Genomic DNA, 12,874 nt, shown 5'->3' with positions numbered 1-12,874 from the left:
TTGACGTCATGGATGAATTGTATAATGATACCAACCTCCAAATAACAGCTGAGAGCAAAATGAGGAAATTGAAGCAAGGATCCAGACCTGTGGAATATTACATAACGGAGTTCAAACAGTACTCCATTGACTCCCAATGGAATGCCATAGCCCTCAGTAATCAATTTAGGCTTGGTCTTTCTGATGCAGTCAAGGATGAATTAGCCAGAACAGAATTGCCAGAGACACTTGAGGCTCTTATGAAATTAAGTAGCCATATTGATAGAAGATTAAGGGAGAGAAGATCCGAACGACAATATTCAGACCAGCCAAACAAAAAGTTTTCCAGTCCTAACCAACCTACTCTTAGGTCTACTAGTCCCACCGGAGCTGAAGCTATGGATATCAGCATCTTCAGGGGACCTCTATCACCGGATGAACGTATGAGAAGAAAGACCCGGGGCCTTTGCATGTATTGTGGTGATCCAGCTCACAGTCTTAAGGACTGCCCTATCATACCCCAGAAAAAGAACAGTAAGTGTAGCACTAACTTCACCTCTCAAGTAGTACTTAACAAACCACTTCTCTGTTCTCTACTTTTGTCTTTACAGTGGGCAAGTAAACAGATCTCCGTCCCTGCTATCCTTGACACCGGAGCTCAAGGCAACTACATCGACAGCTCATTAGTGTCTATCAATAAAATACCCCTGATTAAGAAATTGTCTCCTATTTCACTTCGTGTTGTTGATGGGTCTGAGATTTCTTCTGGACCTATTACACATCATACCATTCCTCTTTCTGTCACTACATTAAACAATCATCATGAACATCTCTCTTTTGATGTGATTACATCTCCCTTATTTCCAATTGTTCTTGGGTTGGCTTGGCTACAAATACATGAACCTCAGATCAGTTGGAAATCTTTAGACATACATTTAAACTCACAATATTGCCAACAAACCTATATTAGGCAGTCATTACTTTCTCTGAACCCCACTTATGACACTCTTGTACCAATTGAATACAGTCACTTCACTGAGGTTTTCAGTAAAAAAGAGGCTGAAACACTTCCTCCCCATCGATCCTATGACTGCCCCATAGAGTTGAAACCAGGTACAACTCCCCCCATAGGACATTTATATCCTCTATGTCAATCCGAATTAGACCATCTGAAAAGCTACTTAGATGAGAACTTGAAGAAAGGATTCATTCGTCTTTCTGTCTCACCAGCCGGTACTAGTATGTTTTTTGTCCGAAACAAGGACAACTCTTTACGCCCTATTATCGATTTTAGACAACTAAATAAGATCACCATAAAAAATCGCTACCCACTTCCACTCATTCCGGAACTCATAGAGAGACTAAGACATGCTACTATCTACACTAAATTGGATCTGAGGGGAGCATACAACCTTGTACGCATCAGAGAGGGGGATGAATGGCTCACGGCTTTTAGAACAAGATATGGGTTGTATGAATACCTAGTTATGCCTTTCGGACTCACCAATGCACCAGCAACCTTCCAATTCTTTATAAATTACATTTTTCATGATTTACTCGATATTTGTGTCATAGTTTATTTAGATGACATTTTAATTTATTCCTCCAATACTACTGACCACATCAAACACGTTAGTTGGGTTTTATCTCGTCTCCAGGTTCACCGACTCTATGCCAAACTGGAAAAATGTATTTTTCATACTACGATTGATTTCCTGGGTTATTCCATCAGCCCTGAAGGCATTAAAATGCAAGAGGGAAAAGTTGAGGCAGTAAAATCATGGCCAACTCCTATGAACAGAAAGGATCTACAAAAATTCCTCGGATTCAGTAATTATTACAGGAAATTCATCCGAAATTTCTCAAGGATTTCGAAACCTCTTACCAAACTTACTAGCTCCAATTGCGTGTTCCGATGGTCGAAAGAAGCTGCTGATGCTTTCAGTTTCCTCAAGGAGTCTTTTTCTTCAGCTCCTATTTTAAAGTATCCTGACCCCGACCTGCAATATATATTGGAAGTGGATTCTTCGGACTATGCACTCGGTGCCGTCTTATCACAACGTAAGACACTCAAAGAACCTCTATTCCCTATCGGCTTCTTCTCAAAAATTATGTCCTCTGCAGAAATGAATTACTCCATAGGGGATAAAGAATTACTGGCCATCAAAAGAGCTTTGGAATTTTGGAGACATCTCCTGGAAAGTACATCTCATCCCATCATAATATATACAGACCATCGTAATCTTGAATTTCTACAGAACAACAAAACCTTATCTGGAAGACAGGTTAGATGGAGCCTCTTCTTCAGTCGTTTTGACTTCCAGATTTTGTATAGACCTGAATCGAAAAATGGAAAGGCAGATGCCCTCTCCCGCAGAGATCCTAGACCTATTCCTGAATATACACCTAGTTGTATCCTCCCACCTACTAAATTTCTCGCTTCACTATCTATATCAGTTCCAGATTATGAAGCCGCCTTAGGTTTGGAAAAACAAACACTTCTGAACTCCCTAATTAAGAAAGATGGGTTATATTTTCATGGTTCTCAGATTTACGTACCTGAACCACTCAGAGCACAAATAATTAAAGAACACCATGATCCTCCCTTACTTGGTCATGTAGGTATCAGACGCACTAAGGAATTAGTAAGCAGAACTTACTGGTGGCCATCCATGGAAAATTCTATCAAGCTTTATATTCAGCAGTGTAATACTTGCTCTGTATCCAAACCCGAGAGAAGACCTCCGTACGGACTCCTCATGCCTTTGGACATACCCAATTCACCCTGGGCTCACATTGGTATGGATTTTATAGTAGAACTACCACCAAGCTCTGGTTTCACCACCATTTTAGTCGTTACTGACCACTTTACTAAAATGGCACATTTCATTGCTTACCACAAGTTACCTACTTCCTCAGAAACTGCACATTTGTTTCTAAACAACGTTGTAAGGCATCATGGTTTACCGACTGTTTTGTTCACAGACAGAGGTAGCCAATTTACCTCAAGGTTTTGGAAAACACTCACTACAACTCTGCAAATTGAACAACGGCTCAGTACTGCCTTCCACCCGCAAACGAACGGACAAACTGAAAGATTGAACCAATGGCTTGAGCAATACTTACGTTGTTACTGTTCATACCATCAACATAAATGGTCATCTTTTCTTGCTATGGCAAAATTTTCCTACAATAACACTATCAACAGTACCACCAATTACTCTCCATTCTTTGCTAACTACGGTTTCAATCCTAGATTCAATTTTCAGCACTCCTCTTCTGAAAATACACCATCTGTTGACGAATTATTACAACGCCTATCAGAAAACTTCCATCATTTATGTACGAACATACAGCATGTACAAGCATCTCAGAAAAAGTATTATGACTTACGACGAAGAGTTGCTCCAAAGTATAAAATAGGGGACTTTGTATGGTTGTCAACAAAAAATATCAAGTCACATCTTCCCAAGAAGAAATTGGCTAGTCTATTCATAGGCCCATTCAAGATCACTCACATAGTAAATGAGAATGCAGTTACCTTGGATCTGCCTGATACTTTGGTAATACACCCTACCTTCCATGTCTCTTTACTTAAGCCTTATACAGGTCAACACCCTCCTACACCTTTCCTTCCTCCTGATCCGGTATGCCTGGACGCAAACATGTATGAAGTTCAGGATCTCCTGGATTCAAGATATTGTAATGGTGAACTTCAGTATCTTGTAAGATGGAAGGGGTTTTCATCTGACGAAGACTCCTGGGAACCTCATACCCATATTGATGCTACTAGGCTTGTTGAACGTTTCCATAGACGTTTTCCACACAGACCTAAACATCCAGCCGTGGTCGGCTTGCTTGAGGGGGGGGACGTGTAAGGATTCCACTCCTGGTTTTCCTTCTTTTTCTACAGCTCACCTTCCACCTCTATTTAAGTCATGTCTCCGCCCCAAACAAGTGCTTAGTTATTAAGTTCATGTCAGCTAAGCTCTATGCATCCAATTCCTATCCTGTGTATTAATTCATGAATTGAAGATATATGCTATTACAAGTTATTGGATTTACAATTACCAGCAGGAACTGCTCCTATAAACAACTTTTCCAGTGAACGGAATTAAATCATCTAAGTTACTTATTGTTTGCTCTGCAGCCAACACAAGCTTTTACACTGAGGATTGGATCTGTTTCATCAGACACCTGCAAGCAGGACAAACCGGGACTTTCAAGGAGTAACCGCAAGTAAAATAAAATCTTAAGTTGCTTCCACAAAGTTAACTGATCTATTTACTGCACTTACTAGCATATCGCTACTTTTGTTTCAATATATAATTTGTATCAAGCCGGTTTCACTGTAACGCTACGGAACAGCTCTGACGTCATCAGCTGGGGAACTCCTGTGTACCTGACATGCCCCTGTCAGCAGCTGCATGTTTCTGTGTTCTCTCTCACTACATACCAGACGGATACTATTACAAACAGCCTTTACAGTGGCTAGTCCACATCTCACTCGCTCACTATCTGAACTTAAGTCTCAATACTGAAATTCACTGATTATCATTTCTTAATTCTAATTCAAAGTTATTGAACTACCTTTGCAGTTATAGATTGGAATATTGCTACACATTAATAGTACCTTATTACTATAACTATATTCTCAGTCTTCAATTCATCATAAATTAAAACTCACTCTAAATCATCACAGCCTATGCTGAAATAATAGTCTGTATTTTAGAGTGAAACATTCATACTTTTACGGCAGTTGAGATCCAACATTAATAAACACATTACAGCAACCTTGCCTTGTACCTCGCTGTAGTGTTACCTTAGGGGAAACAGTTCCATTAATCAATATGTGTGATACAGGTTTTGAATATATTTTATGTATAAATTGCACAAAATTCCCCCTAATACCAAATTTTCCCATTGATACAAATAAATGCTCCCATACTATAGAGTCAAAAGCTTTGGCCGCGTCCAGGGTTAAAACCGCCATATCCTGTCCTCTATTTCTTGAGTTTTTGCATGCAATTTGACAATCTATTAGCTAAGATACTGGTAAGAATCTTGTAATCCGAGTTTAGGACCGAAATCGGTCTATATGATGCTGGATCCTCTGCCTCTTTTCCCTTCTTCAATATAAGAGAGATGTTAGCCAGTGAAAAATAAGTTTAAATCGGGCTATCTATCGTAAAATATCTATTAAAGAGCTTCTCTAATACTGGTAACAAGTCATCTTTTAGGCATTTATAAAATTCTGAAGGAAAGCCATCTGGGCCAGGTGCTTTATTTGGTTTTAATCTATCAATGGCAATACTAATTTCCTCCCTTGTTATAGGTTCATTTAACATAGAAAGGTCTTCAGTCTTAATCTGGGGGGTCACAATATTTGACCAAAATCTATCTTGTTCCTCTAAGTTGATCTCAACTGCAGAATACAAGTGTTGATAATACGAAACAACTATTCTACAGATGTCTGCAGTATCAGAATATCTAATCTCTTTATCTTTAATGACTGATATAAAATTATTTTTCTTTCTACATTTAATAAGGTTAGCTAGATATTTCGCCGAACATCCATGAATACCTTTATAGTGCCGATTTATTCTAATCTCCTCCAACTGGGATTTTTGTTTCAAGTACAGATCTCTCTCTTTTCTAGCAATCATATAATTATCCCAATTCTGCTGTGATGATACACTTTGTATCTGTGTAAATGCAGTTTTTACATTTTTTGCCAACAAGACCTCTCTAGCTTTAATCTTCTTCCCTCGTACATTAAGAAAAGCCATTATCTCGCCCCTAAGGACGACCTTAGCGGCTTCCCAAAAAATTTCAATTTTGTTTCTATATTCTACATTATTCAATCCATACTCTTGCCACTTTATTCGTAACCAAGCTTGAAATCTAGAGTCAGCACATAAAAAACGAGGAAAACAAAACACCGCCTTCTGGGGTCCACCCTTCTTCCCCAGGGAGAGATTTAATGAAATTATTGCGTGGTCTGATATCATAATCTCACAAATTTCTGTCCTTATCTGCCATATAGATAAAGATTCAGCAACTAAAAACATATCAATCTTGGAAAATGTTCTATGGGCTCTACAGGGAGTGCAGAATTATTAGGCAAATGAGTATTTTGACCACATCATCCTCTTTATGCATGTTGTCTTACTCCAAGCTGTATAGGCTCGAAAGCCTACTACCAATTAAGCATATTAGGTGATGTGCATCTCTGTAATGAGAAGGGGTGTGGTCTAATGACATCAACACCCTATATCAGGTGTGCATAATTATTAGGCAACTTCCTTTCCTTTGGCAAAATGGGTCAAAAGTAGGACTTGACAGGCTCAGAAAAGTCAAAAATAGTGAGGTATCTTGCAGAGGGATGCAGCACTCTTAAAATTGCAAAGCTTCTGAAGCGTGATCATCGAACAATTAAGCGTTTCATTCAAAATAGTCAACAGTGTCGCAAGAAGCGTGTGGAAAAACCAAGGCGCAAAATAACTGCCCATGAACTAAGAAAAGTCAAGCGTGCAGCTGCCAAGATGCCACTTGCCACCAGTTTGGCCATATTTCAGAGCTGCAACATCACTGGAGTGCCCAAAAGCACAAGGTGTGCAATACTCAGAGACATGGCCAAGGTAAGAAAGGCTGAAAGACGACCACCACTGAACAAGACACACAAGCTGAAATGTCAAGACTGGGCCAAGAAATATCTCAAGACTGATTTTTCTAAGGTTTTATGGACTGATGAAATGAGAGTGAGTCTTCATGGGCCAGATGGATGGGCCCGTGGCTTGATTGGTAAAGGGCAGAGAGCTCCAGTCCGACTCAGACGCCAGCAAGGTGGAGGGGGAGTACTGGTTTGGGCTGGTATCATCAAAGATGAGCTTGTGGGGCCTTTTCGGGTTGAGGATGGAGTCAAGCTCAACTCCCAGTCCTACTGCCAGTTTCTGGAAGACACCTTCTTCAAGCAGTGGTACAGGAAGAAGTCTGCATCCTTCAAGAAAAACATGATTTTCATGCAGGACAATGCTCCATCACACGCGTCCAAGTACTCCACAACGTGGCTGGCAAGAAAGGGTATAAAAGAAGAAAATCTAATGACATGGCCTCCTTGTTCACCTGATCTGAACCCCATTGAGAACCTGTGGTCCATCATCAAATGTGAGATTTACAAGGAGGGAAAACAGTACACCTCTCTGAACAGTGTCTGGGAGGCTGTGGTTGCTGCTGCACTCAATGTTGATGGTGAACAGATCAAAACACTGACAGAATCCATGGATGGCAGGCTTTTGAGTGTCCTTGCAAAGAAAGGTGGCTATATTGGTCACTGATTTGTTTTTGTTTTGTTTTTGAATGTCAGAAATGTATATTTGTGAATGTTGAGATGTTATATTGGTTTCACTGGTAAAAATAAATAATTGAAATGGGTATATATTTGTTTTTTGTTAAGTTGCCTAATAATTATGCACAGTAATAGTCACCTGCACACACAGATATCCCCCTAAAATAGCTATAACTAAAAACAAACTAAAAACTACTTCCAAAACTATTCAGCTTTGATATTAATGAGTTTTTTGGGTTCATTGAGAACATGGTTGTTGTTCAATAATAAAATTAATCCTCAAAAATACAACTTGCCTAATAATTCTGCACTCCCTGTAGATTCACAAGTATATTTTAAATTGTCTGGGTTTTGGATTCGCCAAATATCTGTTAATTTCAATTTATAACAAAATTTCTGAAAATGTTTTGCGCTATATTTATTAGCTAGTATATTTTTGTGTGAAAATCGATCTATTAATGGGTCTAGCGTTGCATTAAAATCTCCACAAGTGATTAGATTTTGGCTTTTAAATGGATATACTCTATTTTGGATTATTTCCCAGAATTCTAGTGAGAGTCTATTAGGAGCATATATATTACAGATTATGAGTTTTACACCTTTAATGTATATTTGAAGTATCAAAAATCTAGCTTGCTTATCCAACTCTACCTTGCTTATCTTATAGTCTAAGTTTTTATGTAATAAAATTACTACACCGCATTTCTTATTTCTAGCTTTAGTAGAGATTACTTCCCCAACCCAATAAGTCTTTAGTTTTGTTGCCTCTGCCTCATTAAGGTGAGTCTCCTGAAGACATACTAGATCGGGTTGTAATTTACCTAGAGTTCTAATCACCAATTTACGTTTTACTGGAGATGATATACCTCCCACGTTCCAAGACAACACCCTAATATTTTCAGCCATTATTTTTTTAAGTGGAAATCTTAGAGGGAGAAGAGAGGAAAGGGAGGAGAGGAAAAAAAAAAAAACCCGTTGAAAACTATCAACCAAAAACACTCTTGATCCAAAATAAAAAAGCTGTAGTTCACAACTAACATATTATTTTAACAATAATCAACCCCTGGTATTTACATTTCATCTTTATCCTATAGTCTTTAAAAATTCAGTAACCTCTGCAATCGTATTGAATGTCTGCCTGTTTTGCTTATCCTGAATTACAATCTTAGCCAGATATACCAACCAGGCCTCTGTACCTTTATTAATTAGTTGCGTGCAATATGGGGCCATAACTTTTCTCTTGGCAGAAGTCTCACCAGAAAAATCTTGGAACAACAAGATCTTATTGTTACCAAATATCACTGGGTCACTTTTTTTCTTTTTAAATAGATTTAGTAATTCTATTTTATTCTGGAACCTCAAGAGCTTGAAGATAATCATCCTTGCCCTCGTGACCCCATTGCCCATGACCCTTCTGGGGCCAACCCTATGTGCCCTCTCCACAATTAACGGTAACAGATGGGTTGGCACACCTAGGGCCTGGGGAAGGGTTGTAGAGGTAAAGGTCATGAGATCCTCAAACTCTGGAAGTTCGGGAAGACCAATGATCCTAATGTTATTGCATCTGGAGCGATCCTCTAGGTCCTCCAGGCGCAATTGCATGTTATTTATTTTATCTTCTTGTTTCTGTGTAATCGATAACTGTGTATTTACCTGATCTTCCAATGTGGAGATCCTTTCTTCTGCCTCCGTTAATCTAACGGCAAACTGCTTAATTTCCTGAGAGAGTGTCCCTATCTCAACAACAATAATTCCTAATTCTCGTTTAATAGAATCAAACTGAGGTGTAAAAATAGCTGATAACTGCCCAATTAAAGACTGGGTGTCTATTACTAGGGGAGCTACATCTGTTATGTTGTCAATACTGTTATCTGCCATTTTAGTCTTTTTGTCTTTAGATTTGGCCGGCCTTTTTGGAGAGTTGGTTTTAGTTTGACTAATTAATTTTTCCATTGAGTGTGCCTAACAAAAAAACAAACAAAAAAAAAAAACCACAACTTGTGATGAAACAAACAAACAAACAAAAAAAAAGTGGTAATGTGCGGTTCTGAGTGTGGCTATCAGAATTATGCTAACAAAATTTGCCCATTGTTCTCCCACTCTACTCTCCTCCTTATCCTCCTTTACCATTTAATGAGGTGAACTAAACCCTGTGATTGCAGGCTTGTGAGTGGCCTGTCTTACATATTATTATTTTTTTTTTTCTCTTCTTTTCACTTCTTTCTCCCTCTTTTTGTGAGAAAAAATATCAATATTAGTGCAATAGGAAAAAAAACACCATTTAATTTAGTTTAGTAGAAAAACCATACCCTACCAGAACATAGATAAATATTATAGACTTTTTCTCCTCAGTAGTAATTTCACTATCGTTTGGAATGATTCTATTTAATCTATGATCATTTCTTTATTGTATTCAATTATTATCCATTATGCCCCCTTTAATAAACTTTGATAGGGAATTATATCAGTTTAGATCTATCTATCTTATGCAAATATAACATACAATTATGTCTAGATCTTATACTATTAAACTTTAAACAGCTAAACCACAATACATAGCATAGATCTACTGAGATAAAAATGTTAGAAAATCTCTCTTCAGATATAGCTCAGTATATGATGTGCTAATAATCATATAGAATAAGCAACAAGTCCTTCTTTAGAAATAAAGGCAAGGAACTCTGGTGTATTTTTCAAGCCACTGAAGAAGGGAAAGAATGTTCCAAAATTAAATATAACTGCCGGTAGTTGTAATCCCATATGATAGTCAGTTATATTAACCACTAGTTGTATCGGTAAAGATGGTTAGATTAAATGTATTCACCACCTGTTTTAAACCAAAGTACTGTATAGATCAATAGCACCGGGCTCTGGATATCCCTTATTTTCTCTTATCCTCTAGAAATGTTATTTTATCAGCTACAGAGGAATACCGCTTTCACAGTTTAACAAGCGTGGCTTGTCATATATACTTGCGTTCTCCGCAGCACCGTCTCGGACACCGTTCAAAGCTTCCACGCTTTATATTTTTGCCACTGCAAATCCTCCAGGGGACCAAGGACCAGCACTTTCCGGAAAATTCAATCAACTCAGACGCCGGACCACGCTCTCGCAACCAGGTGTGCAGCGTTATCCGGTCCCTCAGCGCGTTGCACTGTCTGCGGATCCTTCCGCGACACGTTACCAGCCCTCGCGTAGGTAGACCTCCGATCAGCCTATGGCAACACAGAGCATCAGAACTCCCAGCACTGGTAGGTTTATACTTGAGATGTTACTTCAGCTTGAATTTTCTGTGTTTTTTGAATTAACACAATTTGTTTGACACGACGTGGCAATAGCAATCTTTATCCAGGTAATCCCATATTCGACAATTTATGTTTATTCGCCTTCTCCCATCCGAATACACTTCATATGCACTACAGCAAAGTTTAGTTTGCGACAGATTGTGCGGGCACTCCGCTGGCCAATTGGCCTTCAGGACTTCCAACTCCGGCAAATCTCACTTGCCACAGCCCCAACCGAACCACGAGCACCCGGGCTATAGAGCGAACAGAGGGGGGATAGCTTGTCAGACAAACAAACTAACCGCCGCCATACACCTTGCGGCCGTCAGTCACGCCCCCTAACTGGAAGTCTCAGCCTCCACTACATAATAGAATGTTGATAAGAATGAATATTCTTAAAAAGTCTAATATTTAATGTTTTATACAGTTTTCAAATGTCACTTTCGAATTCGAATGTCACATTCTAATTCGAATGTCACATTCAAATTCAAATATTACATTTATAAAACACAGTTGTAGACTAAAAATACTTTTTCGAATTCAAATGTGACATTCAAATTTGAATGTCACATTCAAACTCGAATATTATATTTATAAAACACAGTATTAGACTAGAAATACTATTTCGAATTTGAATGTTACATTTGAATTTGAATGTAGCATTCAAATTCATGTATTACATTTATTAAACACAGTTGTAAACTAGAAATACTATTTCGAATTTGAATGTTACATTTGAATTTGAATGTAGCATTCGAATTTATATATTACATTTATTAAACACAGTTGTAAACTAGAAATACTATTTCAAATTTGAATGTTACATTCAAATTCGAATATAGCATTAAAATTTGAAAATTACATTTATTAAACATAGTTGTAGACTAGAAATACTATTTCTAATTTGAATGTTACATTCAAATTCAAATGTCACATTCAAATTTGAATATTACTTTTCAAAATTGAATGAATACATTCTAAACATTCTATTATTCGAACAAATATTTTCAAAGTTTATTGAAAAATTAAAAAAAAATTGAAAATAGAATGTTAGAATGTTATATAAACATTGGAAATTTGATTAGAACGAGCGAATGTGTAAAAATTTGTTTTACATTTGGAATTTTTAGAAACATTCACCCATCCCTGCCTGTTATGCACCAAGATTTGACTGGATTCTTTGAATCTTTTAATTATATTGTGCATTGTAGGAAGGCTAACGCATCTGTTGGCAGATTGGCGAGCCTCAACCCATCCTTGCTATTGAAGGACTAGGCCTTTTTTGGAGGCTTCTTAGATATTATGATTAAACGATTGCCTCACCTGTTTCACATGACCTTATTATTTTAACTTGTCACATCGCTATTGGTCCTAAATTGCCCCTGTCCCAACTTTTTTTGGAATGTGTTGCAGTCATCAGATTTGAAATGAGTGTATATTTTCAAAAATACATTAAATTCACAAAGTAAAATATCAAATAATGTGTTAATAATGTATTTTCCATATAGTACAGGGTGAATTGAATATTCAAATTACTCTTTTTGTTTGTTATTTTGCATTTTCCACACTGTCCTAACTTTTTCGGAATTGAGATTGTAAAAGAACTCCAACCAATATGCTATGAAACATGTCTAATGATGAAGTACCCATATCCAAGATTAATATATGACAAAGATTACCCGTAATAGGACTGAACACAACCGCAGGGCTTGGTGCAGGTAAAAAGAGACTTTATTGTAAGTCGAAAAACAATAACAGGGTGTAAACTGTGGATGTCCCTGACGAAGTGCCTCCGGGCAGGAAACGCGTCGGACGTTTTCAGTTGTTCTCAGTGTACCCCTGAGTCTGTTTACACCCTGTTAATGACTTTCGACTTACAATAAAGTCTATTTTTACCTGCACCAAGCCCTGCGGTTGTGTTCAGTCCTATTATGGGTAATCTTTGCCATTTATTATTGCCTGTGCTTTTGGAAATCGGAGGAGTAGTTTCACACCTGTTAATAGGACGGCCTGAGGGGGAATTCTGAAAGCGGCAAGAGCAGTGAGATTATACCTGGTTTACCTTATAACCTGCAATTCATATACTGGAATTATTGTACGGTTGAACATTATTACCACTAACACTTGTTTGCTGCATAATGCCATCCTCAGTGATCATAGACTTACTACCTTCACTGATTATATGTTACATTGTGTCTGGCACTGTTTTCTTAAACACATGACATATGCTATACGTTATTCGCTTGCTGCATTTGCAAAGACT

The 12,874-nt window shown here is 37.9% G+C and overlaps 1 long non-coding RNA gene across 1 annotated transcript; it reads left to right on the top strand.

Moving 5' to 3' along the window:
- Nucleotides 1-240: 240 nt before the first annotated feature.
- On the top strand, nucleotides 241-698 carry LOC128643180 (uncharacterized). Its single transcript, XR_008399781.1, has 2 exons — nucleotides 241-513; nucleotides 591-698. It is a non-coding gene; the product is annotated as an uncharacterized LOC128643180 (long non-coding RNA).
- The last annotated feature ends 12,176 nt before the right edge of the window (nucleotides 699-12,874 follow it).

The sequence above is a fragment of the Bombina bombina genome, chromosome 1, assembly GCF_027579735.1.
Source record: "Bombina bombina isolate aBomBom1 chromosome 1, aBomBom1.pri, whole genome shotgun sequence".
Lineage (NCBI taxonomy): Eukaryota > Metazoa > Chordata > Amphibia > Anura > Bombinatoridae > Bombina > Bombina bombina.
This window is presented reverse-complemented; position numbering and strand designations above follow the sequence as displayed.